The sequence below is a fragment of the Camelus ferus genome, chromosome X (assembly GCF_009834535.1).
Source record: "Camelus ferus isolate YT-003-E chromosome X, BCGSAC_Cfer_1.0, whole genome shotgun sequence".
Taxonomy (NCBI): Eukaryota; Metazoa; Chordata; class Mammalia; order Artiodactyla; family Camelidae; genus Camelus; species Camelus ferus.
In genome coordinates this window covers 100,558,783-100,572,006 of record NC_045732.1, presented here as the reverse complement: position 1 = coordinate 100,572,006, position 13,224 = coordinate 100,558,783, and the positions used below count along the sequence as shown (strand labels likewise).

General features: G+C 35.6%; 1 long non-coding RNA gene across 1 annotated transcript in view; it reads left to right on the top strand.

Annotated features, from left to right (window-relative positions):
* LOC116662093 overlaps positions 1 to 7,150 on the top strand; it is a 16,680-nt gene extending 9,530 nt beyond the window's left edge. Inside the window, exon 3 of the long non-coding RNA XR_004318078.1 lies at positions 6,955 to 7,150. This is a non-coding gene — a long non-coding RNA (uncharacterized LOC116662093). The remainder of the gene's footprint in view (positions 1 to 6,954) is intronic.
* Positions 7,151 to 13,224: the final 6,074 nt, after the last annotated feature.

The window sequence follows — 13,224 nt, the reverse complement described above, 5'->3', positions numbered from 1 at the left end:
CAGCGCTATTTACAATAGCCAAGACATGGAACAACCCAAATGTCCATGACAGGTGACTGGATAAAGAAGTTGTGGTGTATATATACACAAGGAATACTACTCAGCAATAAAAAAGAATAAAATAATGCCATGTGCAGCAACATGGATGGACCTATAGATCATCATTCTAAGTGAAGTAAGTCAGAAAGAGAAAGAAAAATGACGTAGGTATCACTCACATGTGAATGTAAAAAAAAAAAAAAAAAAGGACACTATGAACTCATCTACAAAACAGAAATAGGTTGCAGACATAAACAATCTTATGGTTACTGAGGAAAGGGTGTGGGAAGGGATAAATTGTGAGTTTGAGATTTACAAAATGTTAGCCACTACAAAAAAATAGAATTTAAAAACTTTTTTGTATAGCACAGGGAACTATGTTCAGTATCTTGTAATAACCTGTAATGGAAAAACTATGAAAACGAATATATGCATTTATATGCATGACTGGGACACTGTGCCATGCACCAGATATAGACACATTGTAACTGACTGCATTTCAACTAAAAAAAATAACATGTGGGGAGAGGGTTAAAATGTAGAGACTTTGAAAAACTTCAAACTTAATTGCTACCAACTTAAATATGATGACAAATATTGGTTGCTATGCACAAGTATCACAAAAGATCATGAAAAAATTATCTGAGCATAGATGCACTTTTGCCCACATCTGTTTAGCATAATACTGGAAGTCCTAGCCACAGCACTCAGAAAAGGAAAAGAAATAAAAGGTGTCCAAACTGGAAGACAAAATTTAAAACTGTCATCATTTGTGCATGACATGATATTTTAAATTGAAAACTCTGAAGTCTCCAAACAAACACTATGAACTCATAAGTAAATTTAGTAAGTTGCAGAATACAAGATAAATATACAGAAATCTATTGTTTTTCTACACACTAATAATAAACTCCCAGAAAGAGAAAGCAAGGAAACAATTCCATTTAAATCAACCAAAATAATAGAATTCCTGGGAATAAACTTAACCAAGAAAGTGAAAGATTTTATACTCTCAAAACTGTAACATGATGATGAAGGAAACTGAATATGATACAATGAAAGTGGGAAGCTGCTTCATGCTCTTGGATTGGAGGATTTAATATTGTCAAAATTGCCATACTATCCAAAGCAGTCTTCAGAGTAAATGCTGTCCCTATCAAAATACCTATGAAGTTTTTCACAAAACTAGAATAAATTAATCCTAAAATATCTTAGGAATCACAAAAGCACCCAATGAGCCAAAGAAATCTTGAGAAAGGACAAGGCTAAAGATATTGAGCTTCCTTACTTAAGACTATACAAAGTTACAGTATTCAAACCAGTATGGTACTGGCACAGAAGCAGTAGATCAATGGAACAGCAGACAGTTTGGAAAGAAACCTATGCACTTATGGTCAGTTAATCTATGACAAAGGAGGCAGGAATATTCAATGGTGAAGAAACAGTCTCTTCAGCAAATGGTGCTGAAAAGCTGGACAGCCTCATGTGAATCAACAATATTAGAGAACTCCCTCACACCACATACAAAAATAAACCCCAAATGGTCTAAAGACCTAGTATTAGTGCATGATGCCATAGCACTGCTATAAGAAGACATGTGCAAAACATTCTCTAATATAAGCCATAGCAATATTTTCTTGGATAAGTCTCCTGAGACAAATAAATAAAAACAAAAAGGGGATAGGGCTAATTAAATTGAAAGCTTTGGCATAACAAAGAAAACTATAATAAAACAAAAAGACAATCTACAGAATCAGAGAAGATATTTGGAAACAATCTGACAAGAGGTTAATTTCCAAAATATACAAACAGCTCATTCAACTCAGTATCAAAAAAAAAAAAAAACAAAAAAAAAAACCATCAAAAAATAAGAAGACCTCAATAAACATTTCTCCAAAGAGGAGATACAGATGGCTAACAGGCACATGAAAAGATGCTCAACATTGCTAATCATCAGCAATGGAAATGCAAATCAAAATCAAAATTATCCCTGTCAGAATGGCTATCATCAAAAAAAATAAAAAGTAACAACTACTGGCAAGAAAATGTGGAGAAACAGGGAACTTTAGTACACTGTTGTTGGGACAGTAAATTGGTAAAGCCACTATTGAAAACAATATGGAGACTCTGAAAAAACTAAAAATACCATCTGATCTAGCAATTTCACTTCTGGGTATATGTATGACAAAAAACAAAAACACTACTTCAAAGAGATACATGCACCCCAATGTTCTTCGAAGCATTAGTTAGAACAGCCAAGACATGGGAGCAATCGAAGATGAATGGATAAAGAAGATGTGGTAATTATACACAATGGAAAACTACTCAGCCATAAAAAAGAACAAATTTTGCTATTTGCAACAACACAGATGTTCTTGGAGGGTATTATGCTTAGTGAAATAAGCCAGAAGAGAAAAACAAACACTGTATGATATCACTTAAAATAAAAATCTAAAAAAATAAAACAAATGAATAAAAACAAAACAGAAACAGATTCACACACAGAACAAACTAGTGGTTACCAGTGGGGAGTGGAATGTGGAGGGGCAAGACAAGGGTAAGAGACTAAGAGTTAGAAACTACTAGGTATAAAAAAATGACATACAAGGATGTAACGTGTACAACACAGGGACTATAACCAATATTTTATAATTACTTTTAATGGAGTATACCTATAAAAATATGAATCACTATGTTTTAAATCTGAAACTAACATAATATGGCAAATCAACTACACTTCAATAAAAAGAAAAAGTAATCTAAGCATACTACTAAAGAAAGCCTTCAAATCACAAAGGAAGAGAGCAGGAGAAAAATTTAAAAAGAGGAAATATAAAATAGAAAACAATGAACAAAATGGCAGTAAATACATACATACCAATAATATCTTACATGCAAGAGGACATAATTATCAGTCAAAATACACAGAAGGAAAACAATCCACTTACATGCTGCCTACAAGAAACTCACCTATAATATAAGGACACACACAAACTGAGTGAAGGGTGGAACAAGCTAATCCATGCAAATGAAAACCAAAAGAAATCTGAGATAAATATATTCATATCAGACAAACAGATTTTAAAACAAAGACTTCACAAAAGACAAAAAATGCATTGCACACTGGCAAATGGGTCAATTCAACAAGAGTATATAACATCTGGAAACATTTCATTCACCAAAATAGGAGTATCTAAATACAAAAGCAAGTGTTACAAGAATAGAAGAAATAGGGAGGAGGGTATAGAGTGGTACAGCACTTGCCTGGCATGCATGAGGTCCTAGGTTTAATCCCCAGTACCTCCATATGGATTAATAGATAAATAAACCTAATTACCTGCCCCACCAAAAGAAAAAAAAAAGAATAGAAGAAATAAATTAATAGTGACACACAAAAAAAAATGAGAATACCTCACTTACACGAATGGACAGATCATTCAACCAGAAAATCAAAAGGAAACAGAGGCCTTAAATGACACATTAAACCAGATGAATGTAACAGATATACACAGACACTGTCCATAGGCAAGAGAATACAAATTCCTCTCAAGAGCACGAAAAACATTTTCCAGGAGAGATCCTGTTAGGCCACAAAACAAGTCAGAGCAAATTCATAAAATTAAAGTCTCATCAAGATTCTTTTCTGACCATAATGGTATGAAAACAGAAAACAATTACAAGAAAAACAAAAATTTATAAACATGTGGAGAATAAACCCAGCGCTAATAAGCAACAATGCATTAACAAAGATATCGAAAGCCAAATCAAAACAACCTTGAGACAAATGAAAATGGAAACATAACACATATTAAAACTACGGGCTGAAGCAAAAGCCAGTTCTGAGAGGGATTGCCTGACAGAGCAAGCACCTACACCTCAAGAAACAAGAAAAATCTCAGAAAAAACAACCTAAGTTGACACCTCAAGAAACTAGAAAAATAAGAAAAAAGAGACTAAAAAGACAAAGAAGATCAATGAAACCAAGATCAGTTTCTTTTAAAATCAGTAAAACTAACAAATTTTTGCTATACTCACTTAAAAAAGAAATGGAGGAAATAAATATAACTTAGAAACCAAAAGGACAAATGAAAGAGCTGGTTCCATAGAAACAATTATAACAGATTATTATGAAAATGTATGATTAGAACACTGGACAAGTTAAAAGAAATGGATAAATTCCTACAAATTTATAATCTACCAAGATCTGAATCATGAAGAAATAGAAAATATCAAGAGACTTAATACTATAGGTTAAATCAGTATTATTGAAATTCTCAGAAAATAATGTCTGGAACCAACAGCTTCACCTGAATTCTACCAAATATTCAAAGAACAGCAATCCTTCCCAAACTTCACCAAAAAATGGAAGAGCGGTCATACTTCCAAATCCATTTTTAGAGGCCAGCATTTTGGAGGCCTCAGATACCAAAAGCAGACAGTGACAACAGGAAGGAAAATTATAGGCTGATATTCTCGATGAATATGAATTTTTAAATCCTCAACAGAATATCAGCAAACCCAAATTCAACAACACATTTAAAGGATCAGACACCACTGAATGGTATTTATTCAGAAATACAAAGATGGTTCAATATTCATAGATCAAGGTGACTTCTCACATTAAGAAAATGAAGTCTAAAAATCTATGATTAAGTGAAGAGTAGAAAAGGCCAGAGTAGAAAGACTCTGAGCTCACCTCCTCTCAGGAGCACACGAAAATCACAACTATCAACGTAAAAACTGAAAACTCCCAGAAAAGATCTCCCATAAATTAAGACAACAAAGGAACCCAATGAGACAGGTAGAAGAGGTGAACTTAACAACACAGCCAAATCCCATATTCCCCACAAACTAACAAGTAATTATAATGCAGAGGATCTCCCACAGGAGTGAGAGTTTCTGACCTCATGTCAGGTTCCCCAGCCCAGGGTCCTACACCAGGAAGATGAACCCCTAGAGCATTTAAAATGCAGAAGGGATTAATTTCAGCAGCTCCACAGGACTGGGGGAAATAGACACACCACTGTTAAGTGGGGGTACAGAAAATCTCACATGAACTGGGACCCAGGGCAAAAGCAGCGATTTCAAAGAGGCCAAGTCCAGACCAAGTTGCTAGTCTTGGACAGTCTCTAAGAGAGAATCAGAGGAGTGGCTACGGCTCACTCTTGGGAAGTCAATATTGATAGCACCATATTTTGAAACATTCTACCTAAGGAACAATGCTGCTGGCAGCTGCCATCTTGGGATCACCCCTCTAGCTCATTAGCACCATGACCTGGCCCCTTCCAACAGCCTATGGGCACTTGTTCTAAGAAGTTTTAGGCCCCATGACTAACTAGGCAGGGACACAGGGCCTCTAGACATGGCCCTGCCCAGCAGAGGGCCAAGTCCCACTGGGCAGGCAATGGCTTGGCCTTCCAAGAAGCCTGTACTAGACTCTAGACAAGCCTTTGCTACCAGGAGGTAGGCACCAGACACAAGAACTATGAGCCCACAGTCTTCTGACCCAGCCCACCCACAGCAGGCCAGAATATACCCCAAGTCCAGGTGGCCCTGTTCACTAGCAGACCAATGTGAGCTTCCGGACACCCCCAGACTGCATACTCAGCCAAGTCAGGAACAAGCTACCGCAACCACAATCCGAAATGAGTTCTGAGATTCCCTGGGCCTTGCAGCTAGACTCCAGAAAACACTTTGACCTGTCAGTAGTCCAGCACTGTCCCGAGGGCCTGGCTTCACTTGCAAGTGGGAGGACAACAGCCCCAGGTCTTCAAGACTCTTACTCCATCCAACAGGGAGTCAGCACTAGTCCCAGGGCTCCTTAAGGATCTTCAGTCAGCCACCTCAGGACCAGCCTTGCTAAGCATCAGACAACAGCATCCACAGAAGGCAAGGCCTGGCAACCAACCAGGATAGGGGCCAACCAAGCCTAACAGACTAACCACAAAACAACTTACCAGTACGGAAGGACCCACACAACTACTCAAGGGGCACTAACAGAGCAGACAGCTTGTGTGACGTGATAGGAGTGCACTGCCGCAACACCTAAGACATCTACAGAAAAGCATTTCTCCAAGTTCAGGAAATGTAACTAATCTACCACACATATAAACAGTAACTTAGACAAAATGACACAGCAGAGGAACATGTTCCAGATGAAGGAATAAGATAAAACTCTAGAATAAGAACTAAGTGATGCAGAAATAGTCAGTTTACCAAAGAAAGAGTTCAGAATAAGGATTGTAAAGATGCTCAGAGAACTTAGGAGAATGGATGCATAGTGCAAGAAGTTAGAAGTTCTTAACAAAGAGGTAGGAGAATGTCATTCTAAGTGAAGTAAGCCAGAAAGAGAAAGAAAAATACCATATGAGATCGCTCATATGTGGAATGTAAAACAAACAAACAAACAAAACAAAGCATAAATACAAAACAGAAACAGACTCATAGACTTAGAATACAAACTTGTGGTTGCCAAGGGGGTTGGGGGTGGAAAGGGATTAGACTGGGATTTCAAAATGCAGAATAGATAAACAAGATTATACTGTACAGCACAGGGAAATATACACAAGATCTTGTGGTAGCTGACAGAAAAAAAAAAGTGACAATGAATATATGTCTGTTTCATGCATAACTGAAAAATTGGTGCTCTACACTGGAATTTGACACAACATTCTAAAATGATTATAAATCAATAAAACAATGTTAAAAACAAAAAACAAACAAACAAAAACCCAAAGAGGTAGAAAACATAAAGAGCAACCAAGGAGAGATAAGGAATAAGTAAAGTGAAAAATGCTGCAAGGAATCATAGTAGACTAAATGATGTGGAAGAACAGATCTGCAACTTGGAAGACAGAGTAGTGGAAGTCACTGCTGCCAAACAGAAAAAGAACAATAAAAAACTAATTAGTACAGTTAAGAGATCTCTAGGACAACATCAAGTGCAACTAATATTCAAATTATAGGGGTCCCAGAAGCAGAAGAGAGAAGGGCCTGAGAAATATTTGAAGACATAATAGTGGAACACTTCCCTACCCTGGGAACGAAACAATCACCCATGTCCAGAAAGCAGAGAAAGCCCCATACAAGATTAACCCAAAGAAAAGCACAGTAAGACACATTATCATTAAAATGACAAAAAGGTAAATAGAGAATGAGAAGCAGCAAGGGAGAAACAACCAATAACTTACAAGGGAATTCCCGTAAGACTATCAGCTCAGTTTTCAGTAGAAGCTATGCAGATAAGAAGGGAGTGTCACATTACATACAGTGATGAAAGGAAAAAAACTAAAACCAAGAATAATCTACACAGCAACGTCCTACTTTAGATTTCATGGAGAATTTAAAAGCTTTATAGACAAGCAAGAACTAAGAGAGTTCAGGACCAAACCAGTTTTACAACAAAAGCTAAGAGAACTTCTCACTCTTGAGATAGAAGAAAGAAGCTGGAGGAATCATGTTCTATGACTTTACAACATATTACAAAGATACAGTAAACACAATAGCCCCGAAATAGACAAATATATCAATAATAAAAATAGAAACACACATTAATAAAACAGGAAAAAGAGACCCAGAAACACACACATTTATGGTCAATTAATCTATGACAAGAAGGCAAGAATATACAGTGGAGAAAAGACAGTCTCTTCAATTAGTGGTGATGGGAAAAATGGACAGCTACATGTGAAAAAAAAATGAAATTAGAACATTCTCTAACACCATATACAAAATAAACTCAAAAAGGATTAAATACCTAAGCGTAAGTTTAGACTATAACACCCCCCCCCGGAAAACGGAGGCAGAACACTCTTTGACATAAGTTGCAGCAATTTTTTTTTTCGTATGTCTCTTACAGCAAAATAAACAAAAGTAAAAATAAATAAATGAAACCTAATTAAACACTTTTCTCACAGCAAAGGAAACCATTAAAGAAAAAAAAAAAAACAAAAAAACCCTACAGGATGGGAGAAAATATTTGCATGTGATATTACCTAAGATAGACATTTCTGCAAAGAAGACATACAGATGGCCAACAGGCACGTGAAAACATGCTCAATATCACTAATTCTTAGAAAAATGCAAATCAGAACTATAACGAGGTATCACCTCATACTGGTCAGACTGGCCATCATCAAAAATCTTACAAATAATAAGTGCTGGACAGGGTATGGAGAAAAGGGAAGAACCCTTCTACATTGTTGGTGGGACTGTAATCTGGTGCAGCAATTATGGAGAACAGCACGGAGATTCCTCAAAAAACAAACAAACAAACAAACAAAAATAGACTTGTCCATATGATCCAGTAACCCCATTCCTGTATCTGGCATATATCTGGAGAAAAATTCTAATTTGAAAAAACATATGCACCCCTGATGTTCATAGCAGCACAATTTATAATAGTCAAGACAAAGAAGCAACCTAAATGTCCAGTAACAGATGACTGGATAAGAAGATGCAGTACACACACACACACACACACACACACACACACACACACACATACATGAAGTCATAAAAAAAATGAAATAGCCATTTGTAACAACATGGATGGACTTGGTGGCATTATGTTAAGTGAAGTAAGTCAGACAGAGAAAGACAATACTGTATGATACTACTTTTATGTGGAATCTAAAATATACAACAAACTGGTAAAAATCACAAGAAAGAAGCAAAGTTGCAGATACAGAGAACAAACTAGTGGTTACTAATGGAGTGGGGAGGCAAAACGGGGTGGGGGGAAGTGGGAGGTATAAACCACCAGATGTTAAGCAGGTTAGGGATATACTGTACCACATGGGGAATTTAGCCATATTTTTTTAGTATCTTTAAATGGATTGTTACCTTAGGAAACAATTTTTTTTTAATTAAAAAATGTTCATTAAAAACCTCTGATCATCTCAGTACATGAATAAAAAAATCTGATAAAATTAAATTTCCATATTTGATTCAGAGTTCCCAACAAAGTGACTACAGAGGGAGCAAACCTCAACATAATAAAGGTTACATATGACAAAGCCGAGAGCTAACATTACTAGCAATGACAATAATCTGAAATACTTTCCCCTAAGATCAGGAACAGTGCAAGGATACCCACTCTAGCCACTTTTATTCAACATAGTATTGGAGGTCCTAGATACAGTAAATAGACAAGAAAAGAAATAAAAGGCATCCAATTGAAAGGAAGAAGTAAAACTCATTATTTCTAGGTGATGTGATATTAAATATAGAAAAGCCTCAAGGTTCCACAAAAAACACTGTTAGGAATAAAAAACAGAACTCACAAAAGTTACAGGATACAAAATCAACAGATAGAAATATGCTGTGTGTGTACACATCACTGACAAACCATCAGAAAGAGAAATTAAGAAAAATTCCATTTACAACTGCACCAAAAAGAATAAACACTTAGGAGTAAATTTAACCAATTTGGTGAAAGGCCTGACACCTACAACTATAAGACACTGATGAAAGAAACTGAAGAAGACATAGCAAATAAAAGGGAATCCAAGCTCATAAACTGGAAGAATCAATACTGTTTAAATGTCCATACTACCCCAAATATCTAAAGAGTCAGTACAATCCTTGGAAAAATTCCAATGGCATTTTCCTCAGAAATAGAACAAACAATCCTAAAATTTGTATGCAACCACAAGAGATCCTAAACAGCCAAAGCAGTCTTCAGAAAGAACCACAAACCTGGAGAAATCCCACCCCGAGACTTGAAAGTATACCATGGAGCTACAGTAATCTAAGCAGTATGTTATTAGCATAAAAAAAGACACACAGCTCAATGAAACATTACAGAGTCCAGAAGTAAACTCATGTATGTCTGGTCAATTAACTTCCAACAAAGAAGCCAAAACTGTGCAGTAAAAAAAGAACAATCTCCTCAGTAAATGGTTTGGGAAAACTGGATTTCCACATGCAGATAAAACTGGATCACTGCTTTACACCACATACAAAACTTAATTCAGAGTGGTCCGACTTGAATGTAACACTTGAAACTACAAGACTCCTTAGAAGAAACACAGGCTATAAGCTCTTCAACATCAGTCTTTGAAGGATTTTCTGAATTTCACATCAAAACCAGAGGCAACAAAAGAAAAATATTCACATGTGAGACTGCATCAAATCAGTAAGCTTCTGTACAGAAAAAAGAGAGAGAGAGAGAGAGAAAAAAAAAAACCCATCAACAAAATAACAATCAACCTAATGAATGGGAGGAAATACCTAAAACCATATACCTGATAAGGGGTAATATCCAAAATACAGAAAGAATTCGTACAACTCAAATAGGAAAAACAACCCCACCCCAAACCAAACAAAACAAACAAAACAAACAGACAAAAAACAAGCAGTCTCATGAAAAATGAGAAAAGAATCTGAATAAACATTTTTCTGAAGACACACAGAAGGCCAACAGGTACATGAAAAGATGTTCAACATCATTAATGATCAGTCAAATGCAGTCGAAACCACAATGACATACCACCTCACTCCTTTAGAATGGCTATATAAATACTAGAAACAACAAGCACTGGAGAGGATGCAAAGAAAAGGGAAACCTAATGCACTGTTGGTGGCAATGAAAAATAGTGCAGCCACCTTCAGAAACACCAGGGAGGTTTCTCAAAAAATTAAAAGTAGAACTACTATATGATACAGTGATTTCACTTCTGGGTATTTATCTGAAGAAAAAAAGTAACTAATTAAATTTAATACGTATCTCCATGTTTATTACAGCACTATTTACAACAGTCAAGGTATGGATGCAAAACTGACAGTGAATGGATAAGGAATCCTTGGTGCGTATCCACAACGGAATACTATTCAGCCATAAAAAGAACGAAATCTAGCCATTTTCATCAACATGAATAGACCTTGTGGGCATTATCCTTAGTGAATTAAGTCAGAAAATAAAAGACAAATATTGTAATGGCCTCACTTACATAATCATATGCTCACAGACACGGAGAACAGACTGATCTTTGCCATAAGTGAGATTTGGGGGTGGGCAAAATGGGTGAATCAACTTAAAAGGTGTAAATTTCCACTTATACAGTAAGTCATGGGGATGTAATGTACAACATGGCAACTAGTTAATAATACTCTACTGAATATTTGAAACTGCATAAAATATTCACACAATTAAATTTCAGTGAAAAAGAATTAAAACAACTCATCAACAAAATAACATTCCAATTTAAAAATAGGTAAAAACATGAGTAAACAATTACCCAAAGAAAATATACAAATGTCAAATGGCACATGAAAATATTATCAGCAAGATTAGCCATTATGGAAATGCAAATCAAGCCATAAGTAGTGAATAAACAAACATTAAAAGAGAATATAACATGCCAGTATAATATAATACAAATAATATAAAAGGTATTGGCAAGGATGTGCTGAAACTGACATTCTTATACATTGCTGGTGGGAATTTAAAAAGCTACACTGTGATGAATAGGTTTGGTGGCTGTTGACAGAGCTAAACACATGCCTTAGGAGTTATGCTCACATTTACACACACTAAAGAATTAAAACCAAGTATGCAAACAATACTCTACCTGAACGTTCACAGCAGCATTCTTAAAAAGCCAAACGTTAGAAACAACCCAAATGTTTAAAAACAGACAAATGGATAAATAAAATGTATATGTACATTTGTAGCAGTATATATAGGCATAAAAAGGAATGAAATACATGGATGAATACTGAAAATATTATGGTGAAAGAATTCAGATACAAAAGGCCACATACTGTCTGATTCCATTTCTATAACATCTATAGTAGGTAATTCTATAAAAGTAAAAAGAAAAGTAGAGGTTGTCAGAGCCTGAGGAACAGGAGTGACGTCTTCAAGGGAAAAGGGTTCCGCCTTTCATGGTGATGAACTAAACAGCAGTGATAGTTTCACAATATTATAAGTGTGCTAAATACCACTGAACTGAACAGTTTAACAGGGTGATTAATTTTGCTGTGTAAACTTTCCCTCAAAAATGTAGCAATACATTTCTCTGAAATATCTTCTATGTAATATTGGTTTAATTGAAACTTTTTGGAACTGCACATTATTTATCTTGACATGATGATTCATATTCTAATATAAAAATACTTAACATTCTTTCAATATTCTTGTATAATATATTCTCTTAAAAACGTAAAGATAATCTCGAAAACTTAAAAAATTCAAGATTTCTAGGATTAATATTTGCACCTGCTTCCATGATATCTAACATATTGGTTTTATCTTAGAAAAGCTGTAAAAGACTTATTATGAATCAGAATTCATTTAAGGTCGAGTATTTAACCTCGCTATAACCATATGAGTAAAAGTACACCAGCTCTGTAGGTTTCATCTTCTCGTCTCAGAAGTTGAGGCAACTTCTTATGTCACTTCCATATCACCAGTTTTCTTAAGTTGCCAATGTTAGTAACCCTCTTCCTACTCACATCCTCCTCATACCTCAAAAAACTTCAGTAGGACTCTGTACCCATGAATTTATTGAAAAAGTATGGTTAACCATGCCCCTGAATTAAGAAATTGTGACATATGTATGACTAGATATATCAAAAGGTTGAAGCATTGACACAGTTCTTATAAATTCATTCTTGTGTACCTTATCTAACCTCTCTCTGTCTATTCTCAGTCTCTCGGCTGGCTCTTCACTTATCTGGCCATTAATTACAGGGACGTTTTAAGGCTATATTCTAGCCTTCTTGCACTTACATCTGATTTGTTTGTTCTAGGTATTCTTATTCAGACCCACAGCTCCAATCATAACTGTAGGTAGATAATTTGCAGATTTCCATCACCAAGTCTATCACTTCTGATGACTACATTCAACTACCAATTTCTGTCTTCACTTGGATGTCTCAAATCTACGTCAAACTGAAAACATTCAAAGTTTCATTTGTATCCTCTACTTCAAGCAAGGTTTAGTGTTCCATATCTACAAAAAATAGCTTTTAAGATAGCCCCTGTAATCCACTTCTGGTGTTCACACTTTTGTATTATTCACAACCCTCGGGTGAAGTAAGGAAGTGGTGATTTGCTTTGATCATCCAGAACACACACACAAAAATGATGGAATAGTAATTATAAGAGTCTGGGAATTTGTCTTGTTCATCCTCTCTAATTATCCCAGATAATATGAGTTCTCTCTATGGAAAAATCCA